The sequence below is a fragment of the Canis lupus genome, chromosome 16 (assembly GCF_003254725.2).
Source record: "Canis lupus dingo isolate Sandy chromosome 16, ASM325472v2, whole genome shotgun sequence".
In the NCBI taxonomy this organism is placed as follows: domain Eukaryota; kingdom Metazoa; phylum Chordata; class Mammalia; order Carnivora; family Canidae; genus Canis; species Canis lupus.
In genome coordinates, this window is record NC_064258.1 from 17414844 (window position 1) to 17428023 (window position 13180).

Consider the following 13180-nt stretch of genomic DNA (forward strand, 5'->3'; position numbering starts at 1 on the left):
GACGGGCGTCCCTCGCTCAGGTGACGTCAGACCCCGTCTCCTAGGAGACCCGGAGACCGCTGGTGATTTTTTTTGTCTTCTCTCATAAACTACAATTCGTTTTTATTAGGCAAGACTAGCATTATGTACCTTTTTTTTTTTTTAATTATAAACAAAGCAGTTACTGAGCACGTAGGGTTTTTTGTCCAGTTGTGGGTTAAAAGTCTGTGGCTGGCTGTACATGGGATTCATGGTTAATTCTGAAAACCAGGAATCACAGTAAGTTTGCAAGAATCTATGTAATTAAGAAATAAGTATTATAATAATAGTAATTACAGTTAACACTAAGAGTGGTTAGTATGTGTCCTTAGTGCTTTGCATATAATAATTAACTTAATCCCACAGTCCTATGAAGTAGATACTATTATCCCCATTTTACAGATGAGGAAACCGAGGCACAACCGTGGTGCACGTTACTCTGATGACCATAGTGTAGTGAATCAGCGCATTAATGAGAAATAGGAAAGAGCATGAATACAAACAGTTCTTCAAAGAAACATGGTTGTGAGGGAAGGAGATAACTTAGTAACAAGAAAAATCAAGGAAGAGTCTTTTAAGAAGGCAAAGCCTGGGGCATTTTAAATGCTGGCAGGAAAGAACTAGGAAACCTACTGGTTAAAGAAAGAGGAAGACTACTTGATGGAGTCAGGCCCTAGAGAAGATGGAGGGTGTAGGTGTAAAAATTAGCTTTAGATGGAGCACCTGGGTGGCTCAGTGGTTGAGCGCCTGCCTTCGGCCCAGGGTGTGATCCTGGAGTCCCTGGATCGAGTCCCGCATCGGGCTCCCTGCATGGAGCCTGCTTCTCCCTCTGCCCGTGTCTCTGCCTCTCTCTCCGTGTGTCTCTCATGAATAAATAAAATAAAATAAAAAAATCAGGTTATTGGTTGCCTAGTGTTGGAGGGTGTGGGGGAGTGTTGGTGAATAATGGCTAATGAGTACTGGGTTTCTTTTTGAAATAATGAAAATGTTCTAAAATTGATGGTATAATGAAGGCACAACTATTGAATAAGCTAAGAGCCACTCAACTATACACTTTAATAGGTAAACTGTATGCATGTGAGTTTTTCAGGAAAGCTGTTGAAAAAGACTATGAGATAAGACTTTTAGAGAAGTGGATGTTGGGAATGGACTAGGACAACATTATCTTCTTTATTTACAAACTTACTATTTTAAAGATTTTATTTATTTATTTATGAGAGACACACAGAGAGGCAGAGACATAGGCAGAGGGAGAAGCAGGCTCCCAACAGTGAGCCTGATATGGGACTTGATCTCAAGACCCTGGGATCAGGACCCAAGCCAACTCAACCACTGAGCCACCCAGGTCCCCCAATGTTTTATTATTTTTACAGACAATTAATTACACAGACCTCAGTTCATTCCAGAAGAAATTTTTATTTCTCAGAGACTGCTTTTTTACCCATCTGTATATCTCTTTTGGGTCTTAGAGAATAGGATTTCCAATGCCCTCTCTTATTTTCCTTTTCATTTATAGAATGAAATATTATATAGAAATTATAGAATCTATATTTATATAGATATATATTAAAAGAGTTGTTATAATAAAAATCTGTTATGTAGGTGAAGATGGAAATAGTAGATAGAATTCTCTCATCTTTTTAGGTAAAAAAAAAAAGTCAAAGGAAATTCAAGAAAACTATCCAGACTGAATTAGAATAATCATTTTTGGGCCGCAGCTCTCAGAATTTTGGGGCTCAGGAACACTTTGTACTCTTAAAAATTATTAAGGATCCCAAAAAAACTTCTATTTATATGGGATATATCTAATGGTAATTGCTGTACTATAAGTTGAGAAAATTAAATATATATATTTATTTATTTAACCTGTTACATGTCAATATATTTTATGTAATATATACATTTTTAAGATTTTATTTATTTATTCATGAGAAACACAGAGAGAGGCAGAGTCACAGGCAGAGGGAGAAGCAGGCTCCATGCAGGAAGCCCAATGTGGGACTCAGTCCCAGGACCTGGGATCATGCCCTCAGCCGAAGGCAAATGCTCAACCATTGAGCCACCCAGGTGTCCCCAACACATTTTATTTAAAAAAGTATTTTGTTAAATCAAAAATTAGTGAGAGGCACCCAGCTAGCTCAGTTGGTAGAGCATGCAACCCAGGTCCTGGGACTGGTTGTGAGTTTGAGCCCCATGCTGGGTGTTGAGATTATTTAACAAAAATAAAATCTTTAAAAATTAAATTAAATAAAAAATTGGAGAAAAGAATAGCATCATTTTGCATTTTTTGCAAATCTCTTTAATGGTTAATCAGATGACAGCTAGAATCTCCTATCTGCTTCTGAATTCAGTCTGTTGTGATGTCGGCACAGTGCAAATGCCAACACAAAGAGAAAGGAAGATAACATCTTAGTATTTTTATGAACACAGTGTTGATCTCATGAACCCCTGAAATGTCCGGCGATTGCAGGAGCCTCAGATCATAGCACACTGACCACTGGTTTAGGGCTAAAATTCCTTATAATGGTTGCTTTGACTAGGTTTCCCATTTCATTTTAACAGAATCATTATTTAATAATTACATTTCAAAATATGTGCACAGATGCCTAGGAATATGTACAAAAATTATGTAACAAAGCACGTGCCTCACAACTAAACATTTACTTTTGTTCTATGAAAATATAGAAACCAGGGTCACCTGGATGGTTCAGTTGGTAAAGCATCCAACTCTTGACTTCAGCTCTGGTCATGATCTCAGGGCTGTGGGCTTGAGCTCCATGTCAGGCTCTGAGCTTGTCCCTTTCCCTCTGCTCCTCCTTCTGCTCTCTCTCTCTCTCTCCCCATGCCTCTAAAATAAATAAATAAAATCTTTTTTTAAAAAAAGCCATTTTAATTACAGAAGAGGAGTGGCTAACAGAAAAAGGAAATCCCTCACAATGACATGATAGTCTTACAGTTGATGACTTTAAATGCAGAGCCCATTGCCCTTCTACTCAACTTTAGGTATATTTTTCGGTAATCACGATTGCTGAAAAGCCCAGAAGGAAGCTAGAATGTGTCACTAATGGTTGTGAAGCTTTGTGTGAGGAAGTGAGAGAAGGCAGGAGGGGAACAGGTTTAAGTCCAGGCCAGAGTCAGTAATACAGGAGCAAGAACTGAGGTAGTACTGGTCTCAGTAATTCTGGGGGTGATGATACAACAGGTCTAAACAAACCCATATTGCTGCAACAGTTGGTATGGCCACGTACAGAGCCTGGGTACCAAACAAAATGAACTTTGAATAGATGGATCTGGAAAATGATCTTATAAACACCACTGAAAATCAGGGAAATAAAACTTAGGGTATGAGCCAGGAAATAAGAGGCTACACTCTGTTTTCACATATATTAAAGAACCACATATATTAAAACACAGAGGTGAACTGGCGCTGTCTTCAGAACATGTCCCTCTACTGTGGAGACACACGCACCAGTGGGGAAGATGGCGGGAAGCATTCGGGAAAGTAGGGACGGAGGAAGGGTGCTGGAGGTTGGTCGGAGGGCAAGGAGACCACAAACCACCAGACCACACAGAAAAAATGAGTCATGTTTTCCTAAAATGAAATGCAAAACCAGCACAAGAAAAAGAAAGAGGATTGAACCGTCTGCTCACTGATAGAAGCCTCATTCTGTTGAAAGCAGAGCCTCAGATACATCCTTTCCCTCCTTTGTTGGAGATTAAAGTGTTCAGATTTAAATGTTAGATGACAGGAACCTCTATATAGAACTTAACTCTGACCACATGGAAAGGCAGCAATGGAAAGTGACTGTATTTTAGAGGAAACATGGGTCTAGTCAGATAGGTCCCAGACTTAAGAATAGTAGAATTCCAGTGGAGGGGGGGGAAAAAAAGCTATAACCTGTGGGTAGACAATGGAAAAGTGAATAGGGCCAAAGGAAGATGGCTCTAAAAATGAGTCAGTCTCTTATAGAGTGGAATTATCATTAATATATATATATATATTTATTTATTTATTTATTTATTTATTTTTATTTTTTTTTATTTATTTAAAAGAGAGCACACAAGTGAGGTAGCATGAGTAGGGGGAGGGGCAGAGTGAGAAGCAGCAGGTAGCCCTCCCCCCAGCAGGTAGCCTGATGTGGAGCTTGATCCCAGGACCCTGGGATCATGACCTAAGCCAAAGACAGATGCTTAATTGACTGAGCCACCCAGGCACCCCTGATATATTTTGATTAAATCAAGCATTTAATAGTTTATTAATAACATAGAAAAGTAAAAGCGGACAGATAGAATGTTCACTACTGTGAAACCTCTATTTCTAAAAGGTTTAGAAGAGTACAGCCGATACCCTCTTACCTATCAATTCCCCTCCAAGAAGCCATCCCTTGGAAATATGAGCCCAAGTACATAAAGAAATATGTGCCAGGTAAGTGCTGAAGCTTTGCTTGTAAAGTCATACCAATGTCTATAAATAGGTGATTGATTTAATAATTATGGTATTTCACATCAGGGATTATTTCATAGCACTCAGAGAAGAAGGGAGCTGTATATATGGAAACAGAAAAGATTGGGAGCATAATACTGTTGGGGTGAAAAGCAAGAGGCAGAGCTGGGTGTGGTCAGAGGCTGTGAGCACAAGGGGAGAGCCCAGCACCACTGAAGACAGAGAGGCTGGAAGAAAACCAAAGACAAAAGAAACAGGAGACAAGTGTTAATATTGGCTTATCACGTGTAACAAATATACCACAGATGGTAATCATTGCTGAAACAGGGTGTCAGGTACCTGGGTACATGGGTCCAGGTACATTTTGTTCTATCTTATCAATTTTCCTATAAATGTAACAGTAAAACTAAAGCCTAGTTAAAAATGTATGTGTACAAGGATGAGAATTTTATAGATGAAAAGATGCTTTTTGAAGTAGCAATTTAGTATATCTTATCACCTCCATACTAACAAAAATGAGGGGTAAAGTGTGAGAAATAACACAATATATTTATAGTTACATTAGAAAATCCCGGTAAGTCATGGTAAAAGACTGCAACGTTTCATATAAATTACATATTGCTTATAATTTATAAATTGATTTTTAACTCCTGGTAGCAAAGGAGAATTCTTTGCCTTGTTTTAGATAAAGTAAAGCTAAACTGAGAAGCTCATTTTTACCCACTGTAGACTCAAAACTATTTTGTTCCTGCTGCTCTCCCAAAGCCTCCTGTCAAGCTCGAATATATAACTTTTCTTCATTTTTGATCTCAGCATTTGTAAGGGATAAATAATTGATTAGCACAGGAATTCTGGGACTATATTCAGCTTATGCTCAGCACTAAGCTATTTCTAAATGTCCTTAGGCCTCACCCAAAATGTGCATCACAAAGATGTCAGTTGAAACTGGGAAGTTCAGTGACAGTATGGATTAGAGTCATGAAATGTGAAGTGCAACCAGAGGAATAGTTGACGTCAGTTTCACTGCTCCTTAAACAGTGTACTTGGCTACATAAAAAAATTCCCCTCGGTGTCTCTCCAGTAAAACTATAACCTCTTTGAGGGTAGAATCTTCCCTTCCAATTTTAACAAAATCTGTTGAAAACAGAAACTTCAAAATGCATTGAAGAAAAAGTATCATATATACATTTTTAAATTTATTATAACACAACATGAGATCTACTCTCGACAAATGTTTACGTGTATGATGTTGTACAGCAGAGCTCAGGAATCTATCCATCTTGCATAACTGACACTTTAGGCCCTTGATTAAAAGCTGCCCATTTCCCAATCCCTGTAGCCGCTAGAAACCAATGTTCTACTCTCTGACTCTGAGTTTTTTATTTTATTTTATTTTATTTTATTTTATTTTATTTATTTAATTTAATTTAATTTAATTTAATTTATCTTATTTTATAGAAGGAGTAAGGGGAGGCACAGAGGAAGAGGGAAAGAGAATCTCAAGCAGACTCCCCACTGAGTGCTAAACTGAAGTAGAGCTTGATTTCTTGACTCTGAAATCATGACCTGAGCTGAAACCAAGAGTCAGATGCTTAACTGAGCCACCCAGGTGCCCCTAAAAATAAAATCTTTTTTTTTCTTAAATAAAATCTTTAAAAAATTCCATTGTATGTACATGCCATGTTTTCTTTACTCATCTACCAACAGGCATTGAGATTATTTCTACATCTTGACTACTGTGAATAATACTACTGTGAGCATTGGAGGGCTAATAACTCTTTGAAATCCTGATTTAAATTCTTTGTATAAATACCTGGGAGTGGGATTGCTAGATTAGATGGTAGTTCCATTTTTCATTTTTTGAGGACTCTCCATATTGTTTTCCAGGGTGGCAGCACTATTTTGCATTCCCACCAGCAGAGTAGAAGAGTTCCCTTTCTCCACATCCCTGCCAACATTTATCATCCTTTGGAGTTTTTGATAACAGCCATTCTGACAGGTATGAGGTGGTATCTCATTGTGATGTTGATATGCATTTCCCTGATGATGAATGATGTTGAACATCTTTTCATGAATCTATTGGCCTTTTGTATATCTTCTTTGAAGAAATGTCTATTCAAGTATTTAGCCCATTTTTTAAAAGCTTCATGACATTGGTCTTGGCAGTGATTTTTGGATATGACACCAAAAACACAGGCAACAAAAACAAAAATAGACAAGTAGGATTATATTAAACTAAAAATTTTCCACCCCACAAAGAAAACAAGCAATGAAATGGAAGGTTAACCTAAAGATGGAAGAAAATATCTATACCATCAAGTAGTAGGTAAATTGGTAAATTTCCAAAAAATTCATAAAACTTGGGCAGCCCCGGTGGCATAGCGGTTTAGTGCTGCCTGCAGCCCGAGGTGTAATCCTGGAGACCCAGGATCAAGGCCCACGTCAGGCTCCCTGCATGGAGCCTGCTTCTCTCTCTCTCTGCCTGTGTCTCTGCCTCTCTCTATGAAAAAATAAATTAAAAATCCTTAAAAAAAATAAATAAATAAAATAAAACTCATAAAACTCAAGAGCAAAAAAGTTAATAACCCAATTTAAAAAGGATGATTTTTTAAAACTTGATTTACTTTACATATATAAAAGGGTAACCTCTGTCTGCAAATGTTTCATACATAAAATTGTTTCTTTTTATTTAGTGTCAAAGATCTCAGGCCCAGCTCAGGGTGTAACTGAGGAACACCGTGAATACCATAAACCCAGGATGAGCCTCAGTTTTCACATGCTCAGAAAATAGCTTAACCTCTTTTATCCCTTCCTTCTACACCCCAAGGCATTTCTGGGATCCATTCGATTTGTGTCATATCCTGAGAAATGGGTCCCAGGGGCAGCCCCAGTGGCGCAGCGGTTTAGCACTGCCTGTGGCCCAAGGCATGATCCTGGAGACCCGGGATCGAGTCCTATGTTGGGCTCCCTGCATGGAGCCCGCTTCTCCCTCTGCCTGTGTCTCTGCCTCTCTCTCTCTCTCTCTCTCTCTCTGTGTGTGTGTCTATGAATAAATAAATAAAGTCTTAAAAAAAAAGAAATGGGTCCCAGTTAGGTTCTTCTGTGCAGTTTTCTTGTTGAGGATCTTATCCTGGCTTGCTACTGGTGCCCTGGTTGAACAATGATTTGACTGGACCCAGCTGTCCTCTGCAGGTGTTTACACTGAACCCTCAGAGGGCAAATGTACAGACTATGGTGGATAGACTTCCCACCAGTCTTGTGTTGTAGTCTCTCAGCTGGAACTCAGAGCCATGCAGCTGTCATCCAGACTTCTACCAGCCAGAGCCTTTTGGAAATATGTTTCTTCCACGTTGAGACCTTACCCCTCAGTCAATAGCAACTGGGAACATAGGCCTAGCCATCTTCTCTCTTTATCTCATTTCACCCATTCTGTCCAGGCATCCATGCACGCCATACCATATCCCCCTCCTAGCTTCACAGACCAAGACCGCTGTTCATATCATCTCATGCCTATAGGGCGTCTGGAAGAATCTTGCACATGACCATCCATTATAAATTCTAGTTACCAAGGATCTGTTACATACTTCTAAAGCAAAGTCTTACTTTCTAGATATGCTGGAAGAAGGGAAGCTTGACTAGCTCACATCACTGAGCTGCATTCATCAATTATTAAGAATATACTTAGCTTACCATATGTAGTATTTAATTGAAGGCATAGAAAAGAATATGAAAAGGGCTATATTATTTATTTTTTATCCAATTATGTTTCTTTTTAAAAATATTTAATTTATTTATTCATGAGAGACATAGAGAAAGGCAGAGGCACAGGCAGAGGGAGAAGCAGCCCGATGTGGGACTCGATCCGGGGACTCCAGGATCACACCCTGGGCTGAAGGCAGATGCTCAATCGCTGAGCCACCCGAGCGTCCCTCCAATCATGTTTGTATCACTGGCCTCACCTCTCCCCCCAAACTAATTGTATCATAAGTGAGTGTCTGTCATAATCGGGAGTTTTAGAATTGGCATCTGTAAAACTGTCAGCAGTCCCTGTATACGGCTGGACCACAGACCATAAATTCAGGAGTTAGGGAGTGGCCACAGTTGGCCTTTTTACTGGAAAAGAGAAGTCCAGGCTTCAGAAGGGTAGCCAAATGAATGCAGAAAGTAGAGAAGAAAGAGGAGAGATGGTACTTTGCCCATTTCTACTAATTTTCTTCATTTCATTTGGATCCTTTCCTGTGGCCCTGTTGTCCTTAAGTTTCTTGGTATATGCCTGTGTCTTTAGAAAAATCCCACCTTTTTTGCTTATTCGACATAAAGTTGAATTCTGGCACTTTTAATCAAATAGCCAATATTTACTAACAGTTACTTAAAATTCCAAGGGCTGTATGGTACTAAATGTTTTGCATATGCTCACTTAATCTTTATAAGAACATAGCGAAACGGAGAGAGATCATGCTCGTACCATTCTGTTTCACAATGAATATTGAATAATAAACCCTGTGTTGTAATTAGTGATTTCTCTTGGCTGTCTCTCCCATTGACCTGTAAGCATCTTGAAGTCAGGAAATAGGATTTATTTATCATTGTACTCATAGCACAATGTTAAATGATTGGGTTAGGTAACTGATCATGGCTTTACTTTATTACAGTGCAAATATTTACACCTTCTCTCTCAATACATCTAACGTCCTGCAGGGGAGTAAGGGAGAGTATTATATCATTTGGGAGATGCTTTTAAAATGACACACACCTTCAAGTTCTGATGTGTACCCTTGAATCCCCACCTTCTTCAAGTTGCTCTGTGAGGACCCCCCCCCCCCCATTAATGCTGGAAATATGTTATGTAGCTCAAGTGTGGAAAGCTGTTGAGCAAAGGGTTGAGTACCATTATTGAGCTTCTTGAATTAAGCAATGTGCCTTTTAATTGCTATACGCCCATTGTCTAACAGAGTCCCTGGCACACAATGGATGCACGATATGTACTGATTGAATGAATTAGTAAGGTTGCTTTTTATCAAGTAGTTTCTAAATCTTTTTTTTTTTTTTTTAACCACTTCAAAGATATTTCTTATCTTCTGGATTCTGTTGTTTCTATTGAGAATTCTGCCACCAGTCTTAGTGTTATTCTTTTGAAAGCTTCTTTTCCTCTGGCTGCACTTGTGTATTTTCCTCTTTGTTTTTGGTTTCCAAGAAGTTCTACTGTGATATATCTACATGGAAATTTTTCTTTGTATTTATCTTGCTTGCGGCTCATTGGGATGATGGTATCTGTAGCTTCATATCTTTCATCAATTTTGGAACATTCTTTACCATTATCTCTTCAAATATTGCTTCATCCCCATTCTCTTTTCTCTCTTGGTACTCTATTTAGACATATTTTAATCCCTTCTGCCTCTTCCTCTTACTTCCTCTTCTTTTTTTTTTAATTTTTATTTATTTATGATAGTCACAGAGAGAGAGAGAGAGAGAGAGAGAGAGAGAGGCAGAGACATAGGCAGAGGGAGAAGCAGGCTCCATGCACCCGGAGCCCAACGTGGGATTCGATCCCGGGTCTCCAGGATCACGCCCTGGGCCAAAGGCAGGCGCTAAACCGCTGCGCCACCCAGGGATCCCTCTTACTTCCTCTTCTATGGTTTCTTACCTTTTGTCTCTCAAGGCTCATGCTAGATATTTTTTTTCCTGACCTCTTCCTAATTTATTCCCTTGTTAGCTGTGTCTAATATGAGGTTAAATGCATATACTGAATTCTTATAATAATAACCAAAGTTATTACTTTTTTAATTCTATAACTTTCATTTAGTTCTGCCTTATAGTTTCCAATGCTCTTTTGAGTTGTTTTTCGTCTCTTGGAACATAATCAGCATAGTTATTTTAACACCTCTGAGTAAGAAGAACTCCACTATTTTGATCCTTATGGGTATATTCTATTGTTTTTTGTTTCTCTAGGTTTCAGCTGACTTGACTCCTCATAAACCTATTTCTTTTTTGTTGTGTACAAGAACATTGTATATCAATTATTACAGAAATAATTTAAATCTGATATAATGTTATCTTTTGCTAGAGAAGATTTGTATTTGCTTTTGGCAGGTGGCTAGGGATACCAGGAATTCCAGATCAGATTAATTCAATAGAGGCCTTAAGATAATTGGAAGCTGAGCTTCAGTTCATCCTGATTTCTGGGATCTGCTCCTTGAATTTCCCAACCCACAGTGGTGTGTGTGTGTGTGTGTGTGTGTGTGTGTGTGTTTCTCTAGCACTCCCCCTCAGAGATCTCCCTCACAAAGCTATTAAAATATCTGCTGAGCTTTTCAATCTTTCAGTTACTTTTTTTAGTAAGGCAGGTGCCTTGGGGGAATAGTAGACCTAATGCTGGATGTCACTCCTTGGGTTTAATTCTTCTCTAGATGCCAACCCTGTAATTTTTTTACTGTGTTGTTAATTCCCCTAATGCCTTCAAACAAATTATTTCTATATTTTGAGCAGCTTTTCTAATTGTTCTCAGTGGAGGAGTTATTCCTCATTATCCAGTCTACCATTTGCAGAAGGTATCGAATTCAATCCTTATTAAAATTTTATCCTTACCAGATAAGTTAATAGTAAAAACAAAACAAAAGCTTTTATTTTTTTTAAAATGTCATTTACTGTTTCTTTACTCATTAGTGAAGATGCTATTAAGCACTTTCTAAATAACTGAGAGGCAAGACAGGTGACTAAACAAGATAAAGGAAAAGATCTAAAAAAAAAAAAAAAAAAAAAGGAAAAGATCTGGTTGGTTCCCAAATTGTATAGTTAGCCTGAACAATGGAGATAAGAGAAACATTCCCCAAATTAGGTTGAGCAGACATTCTCCCTTTAAAAAGGCAATCCCATTCTCAGCTTTCATGTGTTATGTGTTACCTGAAGCAAACTTCTCTTTATGCAAAGCATAAAGCAATCAGGTATTTCATCAAAGAGGACCGAACTTATTTTTCCTTCCTCAATGACCTGGGGTTGTGCACACCATATGTCATACCAGGGGTGTAGGGGACACTGGGTTAAAGGTGCAAGCGAGGAGGTGACCTCTTAAGAAAGGTTATAGCTAAGTCAGTGATCAATACTAAATATGTCAAAGCCTGGGCCAGGTTGGGCCAGAGTGAACACGAGCAGAGGAAGCAAGATGGTGTTGGCAGTCAACCGGCCACAGTGCCCGAGGGAGGTCAGCAGAACTGGCTAGGGCAGTGGCAGCTGGAAGGATCCAGTGAGACATTGTAACTGGGACAATCTGCTTTCATTTCCTTCTTGTCCAGAGCCAGCCTTATTCTCAATGGAGCCCAGAGGAATGCAAGGGAAGAGAATTTCACTCTGGTTTCTGTGGCAGAGGGAAGTGGAATTTTATACCTCTCCTGACAGAGGCAATTACAGCCTCTAGGAGCAAAGCCCAGGTGGTATTTCCCCAGAGTTGATCCTGTTTCTCTCCCAGGTTGATAACTACCTCAGGGCAGAGATAATAGTTGTTGATACTATCTGCCACTGTGCTGATGTGAAGCTAAGAGATTAAATATACAAGCAGAAAAGTATAAGGAGAAAAATCAAGACTATGTTGCAAGCATCCCTCTGCTTCTGGTAACCATCACTGATTCTGCATTGGTGCACACCTGGAAAGCTAACACCCCTTCTTTCATGGAAACTGGAAAGAAATGTAGTGCATGAAGTCCTCCCCACTGTCTCTGGCTCACCTGCCTCATCTACCTCCACCACTCTAACCTGTTCATAGATCTCTAAATTGGAATGGAACTTGGAATTTTGTCATGAACAGGTCCTCACCCAAAGCAAGAATTCTTTTCAAAGCAATCCTATCAACTGGTCGACAAGATTGTGCCCAACCACCATCAGAATTAGAAAAATTACTGAGGCATTCCTTTTATTCTCATTTTATTACACATGAAAACACATGCAGAACAAAAGAGTATGCTGAGAGGATAATTCTCCGTCTGTTCAGTGCCCCTCACTGTGGCAACCATTGTACCTGGAGGGTTTTGTACACATATTTATATGATTGTTGTACCCTTCCTTCAGACAGCACCACACATATACTTTTTATGTAATCTGAATAAGAACATAATTTCATGTTAAGTTCCATTTTGAGCACTCTAATGGACAGAAAGTTGTGCCTAAATTGAACTGGAACTTATATCATTTCAAATTGTTTAGTCCTTGTCTTGGTTTCTAGAACTTCACGGAATGAGTGGAACTCTTCGATGCAGTGATGGTTCTGCAAGGGCTTCAAGACAGTGCTCTTCTCTCTCCCAGCACCCGCCAAAGTATTTTGAGTATCTTTATTTCTCCTATGGCATCGTAGAATTAAAAATAATTTTACTTATTCCTTGCCAGTAAAAACATCCAGAATAGTAAGCTTGCTTTGGGTTAAATAAAACCAGTTAATCACTTCTGGTGAAAGGATGATTGGTTTGTTCCTGTTCTTATAGCATTATTATGCCATTATATGGCATCATTATTGCTGTTATAGCATTTGGTTATATGTGGTTATGTCCCGAAGACTTTATGCATCTCAATTATCTTAATTTTACTTGCCTAAATAAGACATTTTATGACTTGGGTTTTTTTTGCACCTACAAAAGTAGACTTTAAAAATCAGGATAACTTTTTTTTTAAAGATTCTATTTATTCATGAGAGACACAGAGAGAGAGGCAGAGACCTAGGCAGAGGGAGAAGCA

At 38.8% G+C, this 13180-nt stretch overlaps 1 long non-coding RNA gene across 2 annotated transcripts; it reads left to right on the top strand.

The window, feature by feature from the left end:
* Positions 1-5: 5 nt before the first annotated feature.
* LOC125752623 (uncharacterized) lies at positions 6-12901 on the top strand. 2 transcript variants are annotated; one of them, XR_007402585.1, is made up of 4 exons: positions 6-258; positions 4344-4444; positions 6350-6461; positions 12675-12901. It is a non-coding gene; the product is annotated as an uncharacterized LOC125752623 (long non-coding RNA). The 2 variants fall into 2 exon arrangements; XR_007402586.1 differs by lacking the exon at positions 12675-12901 and adding an exon at positions 11752-11918.
* The last annotated feature ends 279 nt before the right edge of the window (positions 12902-13180 follow it).